Source organism: Oryctolagus cuniculus, unplaced genomic scaffold, assembly GCF_964237555.1.
Source record: "Oryctolagus cuniculus unplaced genomic scaffold, mOryCun1.1 SCAFFOLD_64, whole genome shotgun sequence".
In the NCBI taxonomy this organism is placed as follows: Eukaryota; Metazoa; Chordata; class Mammalia; order Lagomorpha; family Leporidae; genus Oryctolagus; species Oryctolagus cuniculus.
The window spans coordinates 741,337-758,185 of NW_027208232.1; the positions used below are offsets into that span (position 1 = coordinate 741,337).

General features: G+C 43.3%; 1 protein-coding gene across 5 annotated transcripts in view; it reads left to right on the forward strand.

Moving 5' to 3' along the window:
- Positions 1-3,218: 3,218 nt before the first annotated feature.
- Positions 3,219-16,849, forward strand: part of LOC138848049 (zinc finger protein 271-like) — a 48,513-nt gene continuing 34,882 nt past the window's right edge. Inside the window, exons 1-2 of one of the 5 annotated variants that reach the window (XM_070067695.1) lie at positions 3,227-3,515; positions 5,844-5,911. The gene's annotated coding sequence lies outside the window, so the exon portion shown is untranslated. Of the gene's footprint in view, positions 3,516-5,843; positions 6,048-16,849 lie in introns of all 5 variants that reach the window. The other 4 variants (XM_070067692.1, XM_070067694.1, XM_070067693.1 and 1 more) reach the window with 4 other exon arrangements.

The window sequence follows — 16,849 nt, forward strand, 5'->3', positions numbered from 1 at the left end:
TTTTTGACAGGCAGAGTGAACAGTGAGAGAGAGAGAGAGAGAGAAAGGTCTTCCTTTTACCATTGGTTAAACCCTCCCATGGCCACCGCGGCCAGTGTGTTGCGACCCGCGCACCACGCTGATCCGAAGGCAGGAGCCAGGTGCTTCTCCTGGTCTCCCATGGGGTGCAGGGCCCAAGCACTTGGGCCATCCTCCACTGCACTCCCAGGCCACAGCAGAGAGCTGGCCTGGAAGAGGGGCAACTGGGACAGAATCTGGCGTCCTGACCGGGACTAGAATCCGGTGTGCCGGTGCTGCAAGTTGGAGGATTAGCCTATTGAGCCACGGCGCTGGCCTTTTTATAAATATTGAGCATTACTACTCCTTTTTAAAAATATTTATTTGCTTATTTATTTCAAAATCAGAGTTACACAGAGAGAGGGGAGGCAGAGAGAGAGAGAGAGAGAGAGGTCTTCTATCTGATGGTTCACTCTCCAATTGGCCACAATGGCCAGAAGTGTGCTGATTCAAAGCCAGCAGCCAGGAGCTTCCTCCAGGTCTCCCATGTGGGTGCAGGGGACCAAGTATCCTCTACTGCTTTCCCAGGCCATAGCAGAGAGCTGGATTGAAAGTGGAGCAGCCAGGTCTTGAACAGGGGCCCATATGGGATGCCGGCACTTCAGGCCTGGGTGTTAACCTGCTGTGCCACGGCGCCAGCCCCTGAATTTTACTTTTTTATTTAGACCTTTCTTATAGAAATGGATTATGTCTTCTAGTTTCTAAGTAACTGCATCATAATGAGGACCATTGTAGATTGTAGCAGTTAAAAATATTTGGCTTGATGATCAACATAAGGCTTATAGATAGTAGCTACCCATGAGATTGTGTGCTGGATTTAGGGGAAGTTTATGTCAGTTGGAGGTAGCCTTTAATTACTGATGAACATGAATGTACTGAGAACTCCTTGTCCATTAAATAATAAAACCCAAATGAAGATTTACACATGAGTTCCCTCCTGCCTTCATCTACCATTGAAATCCTGTTGTTTCTGCCTTTTGGATCTCCCTGTAATCTGTTGCCTCTTCTTCATTCCCACTACCACCATACCTTGGTTCAGGTCCTACTAAATTACCTTTGATATACTTTTTAATTGACCTCTCTGCTTTTTGTTTTTCTTACCTTTGTGTAAAGCCTCTTAGTTCATCCAAACATTTTTCTGATTGCTCAGGTTCTCTTACTCCAATAACTAGGAAAATCATGTGGCTGGTAGTTCTTTCAACACACCACACAAAAGAATGCTCAGTAAATGCTTACTAAATAGTGAATGGAAAGCCTTACAAAGCTAGGGTGAACATTTAACCTGCTTGGCCCTCGATGGTTTCTGTTTATACATTTCAACCCTGTGTCATTATTAATATGTCTCTTTTATTATCAAAGTTGTCTCTGAGCAACAAATTATACATTCATCTAATTGTGTGTGTTATCAAATAGATATCTATTTCATTGTCTCTTCAACTAGGTAGTTATTGGGGATCAGAAATTGTATTTGTTTAATTTTTATAGCCTCATTTATTCATTCAACTAAAAGAATGACTCTATCAAGATGCTGAGTTTCAATGTCAAAGCAAACATGTTTCTTGCCCCCCTGAATTTTCAATCTGGCAAGAAAAAGCAGTCTACACAAAGAATATCACCTGACATAATAAACATTAGTGTGAAATGAATGGATACATTTAAGCATTCCTAATCCAGCAATTCAAATCCCATGAATTAGAATTGACAGAAGTAATCACAAACAGAACTCCATGTCATCCTGCTTCCATTTACATTTCTACTTAAAATCTTAAAAATCAAACACCACAAATATACCTAAGAATGCATAATATTTATATGCTATCTTGATATTAAGCATGAGAAAAATAACCATACAGCAATAGCAATTTTGAACCTCCTTTCTTTTTTAGATAAGTTATAATCCTATGTGTTTCTCTACAGTGAAGATTAGGATTGTAGATACTCTTCCTCTCCCTCACTTTTTATTTTAGAGATGAGAAATCTGGGGTTTTAGAAACTGAGCTCCAAGATAAAAGAAATATTTCTTTTTTTAAAAGAAGATTTTTTTTTATTTGAAAGGCAGAGTTACAGAGAGGCAGAGGCAGAGAGAGAGAGAGAGAGAGAGAGAGAGAGAGAGAGAAGTCTTCCCTGCACTGGTTCACTCCCCAAATGGCTGCAATAGCCATAGTTAAGCTGATCCAAAGCCAGGAGCCAGGAAATTCTGGGTCTCTGATGTGGATGCAGGGTCCCAGGCATTTGGGCCATCTTCTGCTGCTTTCCCAGGCTACAGCAGAAAGCTGTATTGGAAGTGGAGCAGCAGGGACTTGAACTAGCCCCCGTATAGAATGTCGGTGCTGAAGGCGGAGGCTTAGCCCACTATGCCACAGTGCTGGTCCCGAAAGACTTCTTAAACCAGTATTTCATGTTGGTTGGCCTATAACCTAGACTTTTTTTTACCATACTTCCATGGGCAAATTCAATTCTAATCTCTTTCCACCTCAGCTTTCTCTTTGTAAATTGAGAATATGGTCTCCAGAATTAACCCAAGGTATAATTGATACAAAGTAAGGCATTTACTCTGTTAATCTGGCCCCTAGAAGATACTTGGCAATGTTAGCCCTGTATCCAGTTCTCTTTTTTTTTTTTTTTTTTTTTTTTTTTTTTTTTTTTGTACTTGGTGAATTAGAGGGTGGTGTAAAATGCTTTGAAAAGAACCACAAATAAAAGACACAAGTAAAAATCGTATTCTCAAATCTAGATGTTAAACTGTGCCATGTACACCTGTGCTGAGAGTTACATTGAAATCCTTGTCATGGGTTACTTGAGAGAAGCTGTCCAGGAATAAAGCAGCAGGGGATTTTCCTGAGGGAAACAGCGTGTGTGAGGGAACCGGGATTTGGGACTCAGCAGCAGTGGCTGTCACTTCTTAAGATTTTATTCAAGAAAGGAAGAACAGCAGCTGACCCTTGAGATCTGGGGTGGAAAGGAAGGGAAGGAGGGATGTAAACAAAAGCAAACGCTCTCTGGTTCCCAGCCTGTCTCCACCCACCCCGCACTGAAGCCCTAGGAGAGGGCCAGTAAGTTTATCTAGGAAATGCCCTGGCCTGGACTCCATTTCCCAGAGTCACCCGGTGCTCTAACATTTTCCTCTGTGAACGCCAGTACGTGTGCATGTGGGAGAACGTGCGCATGCGTGCCTTTCCCTGTGGCTCGGGGCTGGGAACAGAAGTTTACTGATCAGAGAGGTCCCTGAGAGGCCGCGCTGCTCCTTCTCCCACATTCACTGGGGAGACTTGCTGTGCAAGTGCAATTGCAGGCGGTTCGGGAGCACACACCCCAGACCTGCCGCCCACTGCTTCTGTGCCTCTGCATCTGCTACCGTGGGCCCCAAGTTCCAGCGACTTCTCCTGTCCCACACTCTCCGCTTTGCTCCCCGTGTGTCCTGAAGGAAGGGGACGTGCTCCCGAGATTTTCCACGGCAAGTATGGAGAACAGGAGGGGCACAGATGTGTGTGTGGGAGAGGGGAGGGTGCGATGGTGGGTGGCGGCTCCCAGACCTCGATCACTTGCTTCTCAGTGATGCTGGGAGCTTCTCTGGCAGAGTCAAGTCTGGGGCCCAGGTGTTGTGTCTCCCACCGCCGCTTCCCAGTCTCCCGATGCTCGGCCAGTCCCACGGGCTGCCTCGCTCAAATTCTCCTTAAAGTACACTGGACGAGGAACGGCACAAGCAGGGCAGTTGAGAGCACGCTGAAGGAAGGAGTCCCATTCCCTAGATTTAAATAAGCCCAGTTCTCACTTTGGGTGGGTCAGAGAATGCCTTGTGGCTGGCCTCCGGCTATATCCCTTGGTAATTCCAGCTGGGCGGGGCTCAGCGGCCCTGAGCCAGAGCCTGAGGCAGTGGAGAGGTGGAGATGGAAGATCAGAGTAGGCTCTGGCTCCTGGCCCCCATGCTGGACCCCACGGACACATTTTCAGCTGGGGCGCTGTGTGTTTGGCTGACTTTCCCAGCAGCACGTGAAGCTTGTGCAGTAGCTTTGTGGATTGATTGCTCCTCCGTGTTTAATTAACAGACTCTTTTTCAATCTGGAGCTTGAGGCCATGGAAACCTAGCTGATTTATTTTTCTGCTTTTCGATTTCTGTCTTCAACCCTTCTTTCTTCTCATGTTATTAGGGATGTGAACTTTTATTACCTGCTGCTAATCCCTTTGCAAAGTGAGAAGTGAACTGAAATTAATGCAAGTCTACCGTGTGAGTTAATAATGAGCTACTTCAAGCTGGATTTTCATAGTGGAGAGCTACAAAAACATAAATACAGAAAAGTATCAATTTTTCTTGTCTAGTTCTTTACAGTCACTCAATGCTCCACCAAGCTGATTATCTTACAGTCCATACGGTTTTAATTAAGGGGGCCAGTTACTTTTTTTTTTTAATTTGACAGGAAGAGTTAGAAAGGAAGGTCTTCCTTCTGATGGTCACCCCCCAAATGGCCACTATGGCTGGTGCACTGTGCTGATCTGAAGCCAGGAGCCAGGTGCTTCCTCCTGGTCTCCCACATAGGTGCAGGGGCCCAAGCACTTGGGCCACAGTAGAGAACTGGACTGGAAGAGGAGCAAATGGGACAGAATCCGGTGTGCATATGGGATGCCGGCGCTTCAGGCAGAGGATTAACCAAGTGAGCCACAGCGCTGGCCAGTTACTTTAAAAAAAAAAATTATTTATTTATTTTAAAGGCAGAGTTACAGAGAGGCAAAGACACACACACATAGAGAGAGAGAGCTCCCATCTGCTGGCTTACTCCCCAGATGGTCACAATGGTGAGAACTGCATGGATCTGAAGCCAGAAGCCAGAACCTTCTTCCAGGTCTCCCACACAGGTACAGGGGACCAAGCACTTGGGCCATCTTCCACTGCTTTCCCAGGCCACAGCAGAGAGCTGGATCAGAAGTGGAGCAGCCAGGTCTGGAACCAGCACCCATATGGTTTTACCCTCTCAGCCACAACACCAGCTTCAAGTTACTTTTCTTATTCTGGGTTCTGTGTTTAACCCCATGACATTTTCAACATGGGAGGATATTAGTGATAGATTTTCAAAATGACTGGTCTGTGGAAGACTTTGTACAAGGTGTTAATGTGAAGACGGTTAAGGAAGAAAAGAGAAAATGTGCCCCTCTCCCCCACAGAGATGCCCACACAGTACGGTAAAAGATGTGGCTTTGGGCTGGCACTGTGGCTCAGTAGGTTAATCCTCTGCCTGTGGTGCCAGCATCCCATATGGGAACCAGTTCGAGTCCCAGCTGCTCCTCTGATCCAGCTCTCTGCTATGGCCTGGGAAGGCAGTAGAAGATGGTCCAAGTGCTTGGGCCTCTGCACCCATGTGGGAGACCCAGAAGAAGCTCCTGGCTCCTGGCTTTAGAACAGTGCAGCTCTTCTGGCCATTTTGACCAACTGGGGAGTGAACCAGCAGAAGGAAGACCTTTCTGTCTGTCTACCCATCTCACTGTAATTCTACCTCTCAAATAAATAAATAAAACATCTTTGAAAAAAAGAGAGATGTGGCCCTGAAAACTATTGCTATAGACTAACTTTCAGTGTAATGAAGTTTTCACTTGATTAACTGAGTGATTCACAGATTCTGTTAGAGTTCTGTTGTCACCAGATTACTAATCTGTGAAACTCATTTAGCATAGTAAGGTTACCTAGGAAGTAAGAATAGAAAGGGAATCCTGGATAGAGGTTGCTAGGGTGACAGCATTCTTCCTCTCAAACCCAGTGTGTTTTGACCTTTTCTCACATGTACTCCCTATCACAGTGTTTGCGAGTGGACAAGCAGTGATGTGTTTCTGCTGAGAAGAGCTGCTTCACACCCAGGAAACAACTGTAAGACACTTTCTCAGCAACTATGTTGTGTGTACATTAATACGAACTTGAAAACAGCCAAGAACAGGATTCCTGGACTACTCAGGCTAACTCACTGTCCTTGGCACATCATTCCCTGCTCTGCAATAAGTTTCTGGCAAGTTCTTTTTTTTTTCTTTTAATTTATTTAATTAGCATAAATTTCCAAAGTACAGCTTATGGACCACAATAGCCTCCCCCCCCCCCGTGTCTTCCCTCCCATCCACAACGCTCCCCTCTCCCACTCCCTCTCCCTTCCCCTTCACATCACAATTAATTTTCAATTATCTTTATACACAGAAGATCAATTTAGCATATGTTAAGTAAAGATTACCACATTTTGCTCCCACACAGAAACATAAAGTGTAAAATACTATTTGAGTACTAGTTATAGCATTAATTAAACACCTAAGAGTAATTGTGTATTAATTACAGAGCTCAACCAATAGTTTAAGTAGAATATAAAATGCATCTTTTGCATTGTTGTGGCTTCCCCCTGACCTCCCTCCCTCCCGTGGCCCTCCCCTCACCCACTTCCTCTCCCCTCCCCCCCTTCATCACGTTTCATTTTCGGTTACCTTCATATACCGAAGATCAATTTAGTATATACTAAGCAGGGATTTCAACAGGTTGCACTCACACAACCGAACCAGGTATAGGGTATTGTTCGACTAGTAGTGTTGTTTTTGAGTTTCATAGATAAACATATTAAGGACAGAGATCCTGCGAGGGGAGCATGAACCCAGTGACTCCCGTTGTTGATTTAACAATTGGCACTCTTATTTATGACGTCAGCAATCACCCGAGACTCTTGCTATGAGCTGTCTAGGCTATGGAAGCCCCTTGAGTTCACCAACTCTGAATTTGTTTAGTCAAGGCCATATCACAGTGGAGGTTCCTTCCTCCCTTCAGAGAAAGGTGTCTGGCAAGTTCTTTAAAATTTTTAGGAGAGACATATTTCACATGAGAGACATAATCTGGTAATGCAGCAGTGATGTCTTTAAGAAAAGGTGCAATGTGAGGAAGCAGTCTGATGTGTCCATTCATCTTCCCATTAATGACTCTCATTGATGTCTAGCATAGGGTGGCAGAAGCAATCCTCCTTCTGAATTGCATCAAGCCAGGAGGATTCCTCTACAGTTTATCTGAGCTTTCCTTGTATGAGGGAATAACCAAAATACTACATTGTATAGGGTTTTTTTAAATGCATTTTATTTACTTGAAAGGCAGATTTACAGAGAGAAGGAGAGACACAGAGAGGTCTTACATCCATTGGTTCACTCCCCAAATGGCCACAATGACTTGGGCTGGGCTAGGTGAACCCAGGAGCTAGGAGCTTCTTCTGGTTCTCACACTTGATTTCAGGGGCCCAAACACTTGGACCATCATCCTTTGCTTTCCCAGGTGAATTAGTAGGGAGCTATATTGGAAATGAAGCAGCCAGGTCTTGAACCAGTGCCCATGTGGGGTGCTGGCACTGCCAGGGTCTGCTTAACCTACTACACCAGTCCCATGTGCATTTTTCAAAGAGGGGGAGGGGTTAAATTTTTTCTAATATAACTCTCAAAGATTATAATGTGTAGTAGATGATGATTTTGGTTATATTTTGAATTTCATTAAATTTCTATATTTTTTAAGTTAATGAGTACTAGTAGTTATCTTATTTTTTTTAAAGATTTATTTATTTTACTTGAAAGTCAGAGTTACAGAGAGGAGAGGCAGAGAGAGATAAGTCTTCATATGCTGGTTCACTCCCCAACTGGCTACAGTGGTTGGAGCTGTGCCGATCCAAAGGCAGGAGCCAGGAGCTTCTTCTGTGTAGTAGTTATGTCATGTTATCCTTGCTTTGGATAAACAAATTCTCTCCCATCTCTCAGTTAAAATGTTTTTTAAAATAGGTTTATTTTGAGGGCTGGTACTGTGGCATGGCAGGTGAGGCTGCCACCTGCAGTGCTGGCATCCCATATGGGTGCTTGTTTGAGATCTAGCTTCCTGCCGTGGCCTGGGAAAGCAGTGGAAGATGGCCCAAGTTCTTGGGTTCTGCACCGCATGGGAGATCTGACAGAAGCTTCTGGCTCCTGGCTTCTGATAGATCCAGCTCTGGCCATTGCAGCCATTTGGGGAGTGAATCAGTGCATGAAAGACTTCTCTCTGTGCCCTGCCTCTCTGTAACTCTGCCTTTTACATAAATAATTAAATTTTTACATGCTACACCACTGTGCTGGCCCCAAGACCTAACAGGTTTTCTGGGTGCTTATCCTGGGGTTCACTTTGAGCACTAAGCACAGTTATTCTATGTGACTATTTCATGTTCCTTCTTATGGAAAAGTTTTTCTCATGATCTGAGTGATTGGCTACATCTGCCCGTAGTGGAAACTGAAACTTAATTTGGCATTTGAACACCCAGAGTGCTGAGTCCTGTAATCTTCTGAATTTAATCAAAAAATGTGTTTTGAAACATTTGGTCTGTGGGTAGGCAGGGCAGTTTTCCTGGATCCCTGTGAGAATTGATGAACTGATGGTGTTTTTCTACCCCACATTATATTCTGAAATTTACTTCCTTTTATTTTCTGAAAATAACTATATTTGAAATTTGCTCCCCCCTTCTGAAATGTTTGTGCTTCTGTCCTCCTTATAACCATGGACATGAGTAGCCCTTTTCCTTCCCTTTATGATACTACAAGAGCAATGAGACATTGCAGCTCTCTCCCCTGGCAGCACATCTTCCTCAGTACGTCTCTTTGAATTAGACCCTGGGTTAACTTGGCTGCACAAAAGGCATATATCTAAACCCAGTGTACCTAATGAATGAAAGTCATCATAAAATCAATATGCCTTGTAAACCTCTCATCTCTTGTTTTGGAATGTGTTGTGAATGTGTCTTTTATGTCAGTGTCTGTAAGCCAGAGACTTCCCACTTAAGGCAGAAGGCTGCTGAGGGACAGCACAACTGTAGCTTTGCTCTGTTGCTTTACTGTGGCTACTCTCTCACCCTCTTTCTTTATTTTATTATGAATTAAAAATTTTATTTTAAAGGCAGAGTTACAGAGAAAGAGGCAGAGACAGAAGGATGGGGATATTGCATCTGCTGGTTCACTCAAGAGACTGCAATGAATAAAGCTGGCCCAGCCTGGAAGTCCAACCCAGTGTCCCACATTGGTGCAAGGACCCAAGTACTTGTGCCATCTGTTTCTGCTTCCCTAGTTGCATTACAGGGAGCTGGATCAGAAGTGGAACAGCTGTGACTCAAACTGGCACTCATGGGGCTGGCATTGTGGCACAGTGGGGAAAGCTACCATCTGCAATGCCAGCTTCCCAGATGAACAGCTGTTCATGTCCCAGTTGCTCAACTTCTAACCTAGCTCCATGCTGATGGTCTGAGAAAAGCAGCAGCAGATGACTCAAGTGTTGGGGCCATTGTAACCCATGTGGGAGACCCAGATGAAGTGCCTGGCTCCTGGTTTCTGAGTGCTTCAGCCCTGGCCATGGCAGCCATCTCAGATGGAAGATCTCTCTCTCTCTTAGCATTTATTTATTTATTTGCAAGGCAAAGATAGAGAAAGGGAGAGAATGAGAAAGAGATTTTCCATCTGCTGGTCTACTTCCTAGATGGCTGCAATGGCCAAGACTGGGCCAGGCCCAAGCCAGGCACCAAGAGCTTCATCCAGGTCTCCCACTTGGGTATCAAGGACCCAGGTATTGGGCCATCTTCTACTTTTCCAGGGCCACTAGCAGAGAACTGGATCAGAAGTGGAGCAGCCAGGACATGAACTGGTGCCTATACCAGATGTCAGCACTGCAGGCAGCAGCTTTACCTGCTAGTCCACAATGCCATCCCATCTGACTCTCTCTCCTCTCCATAACTCTGACATTTTTTTAAGATGTATTTTATTTATTTGACAGAGTTACTGATATAGAGACAGATAGAGAGGTCTTCAGTCTGCTGGTTCACAGTGGCCAGATCTGAGCTGATCTGAAACCAGGAGCCAGTAGCTTCTTCTGGATTTCCCACGTGGATATAGGGGACCAAGGACTTGGGCCATACTGTGCCACTTTCCCAAGCACATTAGAAGGCAGCTGGATTGGAAGTGGAGCAGCCAAGTCCTGAACCAGGGACCATATGGGATGAGGCCAGTGTCTCAACCAGCTGTGCCACAGCACTGGCCCCCAAAACTCTGACTTTCAAATAAATAAATCTTTTTTAAAGGGTGGACACACATATTGGATCCCAGCATTTTATTTGGTGGTGGTTTAATCCACTGTGCCACAAAGCCAGCCCTACCCTTTATCCTGGTGATTTGTGTGTCAAGATCTGGGTAATATCTGCTGAACAACTGTTGGTATTATGGTAGACTCTTCTGTTTTATTTTGGTTCTCATTTGTTGAGTTTATTTTGGCTGCCACTTTTGGGTAGCAAGCTGTGATGTCATCAGTGGCTAAAGCTGCTGTGTGTTAGGCTGGCACTGATTCTACCTTTCCATTTCTTCAAGTAGAAGTGGAAAATGAAATCCTCTCAAAAGTAACAAGCTACAAAGTAAAAACTGGAAATCAAGCTTCCTTTCTTCTCACCTAACAGACCCAGCTGGTCTCTGTGTTTCTCATTTTAGCCCAAACCTACATCAGATTCCTAGAGCAGAAGGAAGCTTATTTTTTAATGCAGAATTCATAGATGTGGTTGTCCATTCACCTCTGAGAATTAAAGCCATCACTCTGCTTTTTGACTGGTTTTCAATTTGTGGTGGTGCCCTCTCTCACAGGAGGACAGATTCCTCACAGAAGAATACACCTAGGTGGAGAAAACTTCAAGGAGTGGGCTTTCCAAAGTGAAGTAGAATTCTGGCCTGGACATCCTTGAGATCATGATCAGCAGAGTGGGGAAATTCTTAGCTATGTCCATTCACATCCTTTCCTTTTTGTTCATTGTATTCCTCCCTTACATAGTGCTCTGTGCTCTCCTTCTGTTGCACACACACAAGGCATGTCTGTGATTGAGGCTGTTTGTGGACCACTGCAGCATCTGGAGTTGCCTTTGTCTCCATCTCTAACCAGAAACTCAGATGTAGAGTGAGGAGGGGACTGCCAGCCTGCCACACAGGGTTTGGGTCCCTTGCTCCTTTACTTTTCTTCAGTGCAAAAGCAGCCTTAAAGAGAGCCGTACTGGGTAGTATTATTTCTTTTGGATTTGAGTGCTTGGAGAGCAAAAGAAATACATATTTTTTTCCTTATAGAATGGATTGAGGAGGCACTACATAACATCAGCAGCAACTTTCTTGGCTCTTGTTACATGTCAAGATGAGTCAGCATATTTAGGGCCATTTGTTAAATTTTTTAAAAAATTAAAAATATTCATTTATTTGAAAGGCAGAGTTACAAAGAGAGAAAGAGAGATGTAAATCATTTCTCCACTGTTTCACACCCCTAATGGCCACAGCACCTGGGGTTGAAACTGGATTAAAGTCAGGAGCCAGTATCTTCTTCCACATTTCCCATGTGGGAGTAGGAGCATAGGCACCAAACTTTGTAGCTTTCCTAGGCACATGAGAGAGCTGGATCAGAAGTAGAGCAGCTGGGACATGAACTCGTGCACAACATGGAATACCAGCATCACAGGCAACAGCTTTCCCACTATGCTCTACTGTCTTTTTTTTTATTATTATTATTGTTATTATTATTTTTATTTTTATTATTATTATTTGAAAGAGAGAGAGAAGCAGAGGCAGAGAGAGAGAGAGAGGGAGAAAGGCCTTCCATCTTCTTGTTTACTCCCAGATGGCTGCAATGGCTGGAGCTACCCTAAACTGAAGCCAAGAGCCGGGAGCCTCTTCCAGTTATCCCACATGGGTGCAGGGGCCCAAGGTCTTGGGTCATCTTCTACTGCTTCCCCAGACCTTAGAAGAGAGCTGGATCAGAAATGGAGCAGCCGAGACTCAAAGCAGCGCCCACATGGGATGCCAGCAGTGCAGGCAGCAGCTTTCCCTGCTGGGACACAGTACCAGCCCCTCTATCATCTGTTTTATGGAAATATTTAAGGGACATTAGAAGGCCATTCAGGCCCTTCCTGCAATACATTTTGAAATAATGATTGACAGTCCACAAGACTGCTTCCAAAGGGAGAGAGCTGCAGGGACAGGGAGGCAGTGATGTTGAAAGGGTATGAGGAACAAGGGAAGATGGGAAGGCCAGAAGAAATCTTGAAAAGTATTCCAAAGGATAAAGTAATAGGACACAGGTCATTTGTGCAGGTTTCTATTATAGGGTTTTCCTTTTTTTTTTTTTTTTTAATTAGAGATAATTTCTAACATAATTTGTGATATACTGGACTCACTTTTCAGTTTTCTTCTTACAGATAAGATGTGCTTATAAGATATAGAGGGGCTGGTACTGTGGCTTTGTAGTTTAATCCTCTGCCTATGGCACTGGCATCCTATATGGGCACTATTCTAGTCCCAGATTCTCCTCTTCTGATCCAGCTCTCTGCTATGACACGGGAAAGTAGTAGAAGATGGCTCAAGTGCTTAGGCCCCTGTACCCAAGGAGGAACAGAGAAGAAGCTCCTGGCTCCTGGTTTCAGATCAGTGCAGCTCCATCTGTTATAGTCATTTGGGGAATGAACCAGCAGATGGAAGACTTTTATCTCTGTCTCTTCCTCTCACTGTCTATAATTCGACCTCTCAAATAAATAAAATCTTAAAAAATAAGATGTAGAGAAGTACTGGAATTAAATGCAATAGTACACTCCTAAATATGCAGTTAGCATTAATTTTTGTTGAGAAAGGGATGCGCTTGGCTTTATGTGTGTCTTGCTTAGAGCAGAATTTTTATGACTGAATTTGAGATAATTAAAAATCAGTTTCATAATTGAAACATTGACCATTTTTACTGCTGCAGCCTCCCCCTCACTCTGTATCCCTATGCAGATAGTCCACATGAAGATACAGCAGAAAGAGAGGCCTGCATATCTGGAGTAATGCAAATATGCCCTTTGCTTAAACCAGGGGATTGATCGACTGGAGTTCTTTGAGATTCAGTTTGCATTTTTCTGTAGAGTAAAATATAGTGATTTGGGTAAAGTATCTTGTCTTCTAGTAGATGATTCCAATTGGCTTTCTTATCCATCTACCTGGCATCACAGGTGATTCCCGAGACAGGTGTTGGGCTCTATGGAAAAAAAAAAAAAAAGTAGCCTTTTCAGAGTTGATGTATTTCTCCTGGAAAATTGGAGAAATATTTTGTAAGAAGCAGTTCATGGAGGAAGTGTACTTCCCTAGAAATGAGACAGAAGTGATTCCCTTTCCTTGCCTCTCCCTGAGCTAGTTTCTGAGGCTGATTGATCAGGCCAAGAATGCTAATATTTATAGGCCAATTATGAATGATGCATGTTTGTCTTACACATGAGATGTCTACAGATCTGTTTCTCAAGGCCTTTAAGATAAAATAAGAAAACTTTGCAACAAAAGAGAAGGTTGGCATTGCCTGTTGCCTTGGTCTAGGATCTGTGCATTTATTACCCACTTAGTACTCTGACTCCTGTTGTGCGCATCTCCTGATGGTTCTTTTTTGGCCATTCCTGTGTCCAGATTCCTTAATGGGTGACAATCTTTGGCCAGACTGCCAGTCTGATAACTCAGCCCAAATTGGAGTTGACTAGTTTGTGTAGCCACTTCAGGATTAAGGTGGTCCAAAACTGCCAGTGCCCAATGACTGGGCTGCCTTTATGCTCACTCAAGAGATAAGACTCTGGGCACAGGTCCCAAGTGGTCCTCTTCCCTAGATCTCCTTGGTGAGCAGGCTGATTCTCAGGTAGGCAGGGAACTTGTTGGCTCCAGATTTCTGTTTTGCACTCATCTGGAAAATATTTGAGTTTTCTCTTGGATCTCAAGAGTCCTGAGTAGGGAGTTTTATTTTGTATTGAGATGTGTCTTTATAAAGACAGGTGTCACTGAAGACTGTGTGTCCTCAGAATCAACTGAACTCACCCAGGCCTGCATGGAGTTTTGGGATCCTGGCTTCAAGCTGAACATTGCCTGCTGTTGTGAGCATTTGGGTGTGTACCAGAAAATGGAAGAAATCTCTCTCCCTCTACCTTTCAAATAAAATGAAAAACAGATAAAAATTGGAAAAAGTGTGCTTTGCCTTGTGTCCTAAGGATAAAGTAATTACTGTTGTTATAGGTAGAACTCATTTGTACACTTCACAAATACTCACAAATCTCAGGTTAAAGGCTTGGTGGTCACTACTGGCTGGGCTGCCTACTCAGCTCCCATTCTGTAATGCATCCCCTTCCATCATCTGCAGTTTACTTTGGGTGCTCATAAAACACCAAACTGCCTCCTGACTTTACATCCCTATGTTCTTTATACATAGCTGGACCACAATCTCATTTTCTTTAGCAGTATGCTAATTTTTATGAGTACTTCATAGGCAAAGAATAATGGGGACATTTTTTTTTTCTGAGCTTTTTCCCTAAGTGGTTTATTTTATGAAGCTGATTCTGGGTACTGTATAGAACTTTGCTGGACCAGAAGTTGGGGTGCAGAGGTTGACACTAGAGAAATAGGGCTAGCACTGTCACTTCCACCCTGCAACCTATGCCTGCCTTTGGATTCTGCTTTCATAGAGTGTTGGAATGAGGCAGTAGTGATGCAATAAAGGAATGAACTTTCAATTGTTAAACATTTTTATTTTTATTAATGCAAAGAGAACAGATTGCATAAGATGGTAATTCCAGAAGAACATAACCATACTTTTCTATTTCCCCCTCCTTTCTTCCTTTCTCTTTTTAAGGATTTAATAAGCTGGCTTTTTTCCCTAACCTAGTCTTTACCCTTTCACCTCCAGCCTTCCTGTCCATTTGTTCCTACTTTACAATCTAGTACTTTAAGCTTTTTTCCCCCTTCTTTCATGCATGTTTTTGCCTACTCCTACTCCAATTCCAAAGAAGGAAAAATGAATAAAAATCATGAGATATTGATTCAAAGACAGGAATCCTATCCAGAAATACAGAAAAAAAGTTACTTCCTTTTTCTTTTTATTAACAATTTATTTATTGATTTACCTTTCTGGAAGAGGCAGCTGGAAGTTCTCCGAGGTCTGTCCTTAGAATGTGAGGAGAGCCAGAGATATTGGATAGACTCTTTACAGTCTGTTTTACTGTGAGAGATGTTGTTCCACTTGCCTGTGGCAGAAAAAAATGAGATTTCAATGATTTTTTTATGTATTACTAATTTTTATGATGAGTTTCTTCTTTATCAATGGATAGAGACCTGTCAAATTTACTATGAGCAAAAAATTTCACAGACACAACTGCTTCCAGAGGAGATGAATGACTCTCCATTCCCATGTGGCCTTCCCCTGAGATCTCCAGGTGGCTTCTCTTGGTCTCCTGGAAGCAAAGAGAAGATTCCAACCATAGAAGAAGTTCACTATGACTGTGGTGTTGTTCCTTGGAAGTTCCTGCCAGAAAGTAATCATTTAAGAACACCAGGGGCGTTTCATTAGTTTCACAGGACTCTCTTCTTCCTGGCTTCAGTGGAGAGGAAAAATAACCACAGTTGAAGCATGATTCTAGGCAAAGCACAATTATTTATCTGCATAACAAAAATCCTCATGTTTTCCTGCACATTGTTAGTCTTACATGGGTTAGAAAAAAATGCCATTTAATGTCTTAGAACTCTCTAATGTTAAAAAGTGCAAGAATTAAAAATTGCTATTATTTTATGCTCTTATAATGCTGCAAAAGCATTAACATTGTGCATTTCTGGGTGATTTGGAAACTAAATTCAAAATCAATTACGTTGACTGGCTTTGCAGAGTAGGAAGAAAATAATTGGTTTATTAATTATTTATAAAGAGAGACTATGAAATAAGCTATTCATTGGTACCAATTGTCTAAGCTTTAGTGTTTATGAAACTGATTTATTTATTTGTTTGTTTGTTTATTTATTTATATTTGAGAGAGTTATAGACAGTGAGAGAGACAGAGAAAGGTCTTTCCGTTGGTTCACTCCCCTAATGGCCACTATGGCCAGTGCTCTGCCGATCCGAAGCCCAGAGTCAAGTACTTCCTCCAGTTATCCTGTGTGGGTGCAGAGAACCAAGCACTTGGGCCACCCTCCACTGCCCTCCTGAGCCCAGGAAGAGGAGCAAATGGGATAGTACCCAGCACCCCAACTGGGACTAGAACCTGGGGTGCTGGTGCCACAAGTGAAGGATTAGCCAAGTGAGCCATGGCATCAGCCTATGATTTATTTTATTTTATGAGCTATGTCCACTTGAAGTTGTGAAAGAAAACATACAATGGTGGTTGTAATTCACTTTAACAGACTTTTTGAAGGATTTTGTTTATTTCTTTGAGAGGCAGAGTTACAGACAGTGAGAGGTAGAGACAGAGAGAAAGGTCTTCCATCCACTGGTTCACTCCCCAAATGGCCACAACAGCCAGAGCTGCTTGATCCAATGCCAGGAGCCAGATGCTTCTTCCTAGTTGCCCATGGGTGCAGGGGCCCAAGCACTTGGGCCACATTTTACTGCTTTCCCAGGCCATAGCAGAGAGCTGTAGTGAAAGAGGAGTAGCTGGGACTAGAACCAGTGCCTATATGGGATGCCAGTGCCACAGGTGGAAGATTAACCTACTGTGCCATGGCACCGGCCCCACAATTCTCTTGAAAACAGAAACATTTATTCCTGAGTCTTTTGATGAGCTAGGCCAATGAAGTCCTGACAGGGCACATATGTCTCTAGAATTAGAGGAGTGCTCATCATTCTCATACTGTGTTGTGTTGCTGTTCAGCCTGTGACAGTGACATGGAAATAAAAAACCAGATATTCAGCATGTGGTTACCCCACAAGGAGTCTTATCTTGTCTGCATCTAAATAATTTTGATAGCCAGGTGTGTTTTGTTTTTTGTTTTTTGTTTGTTT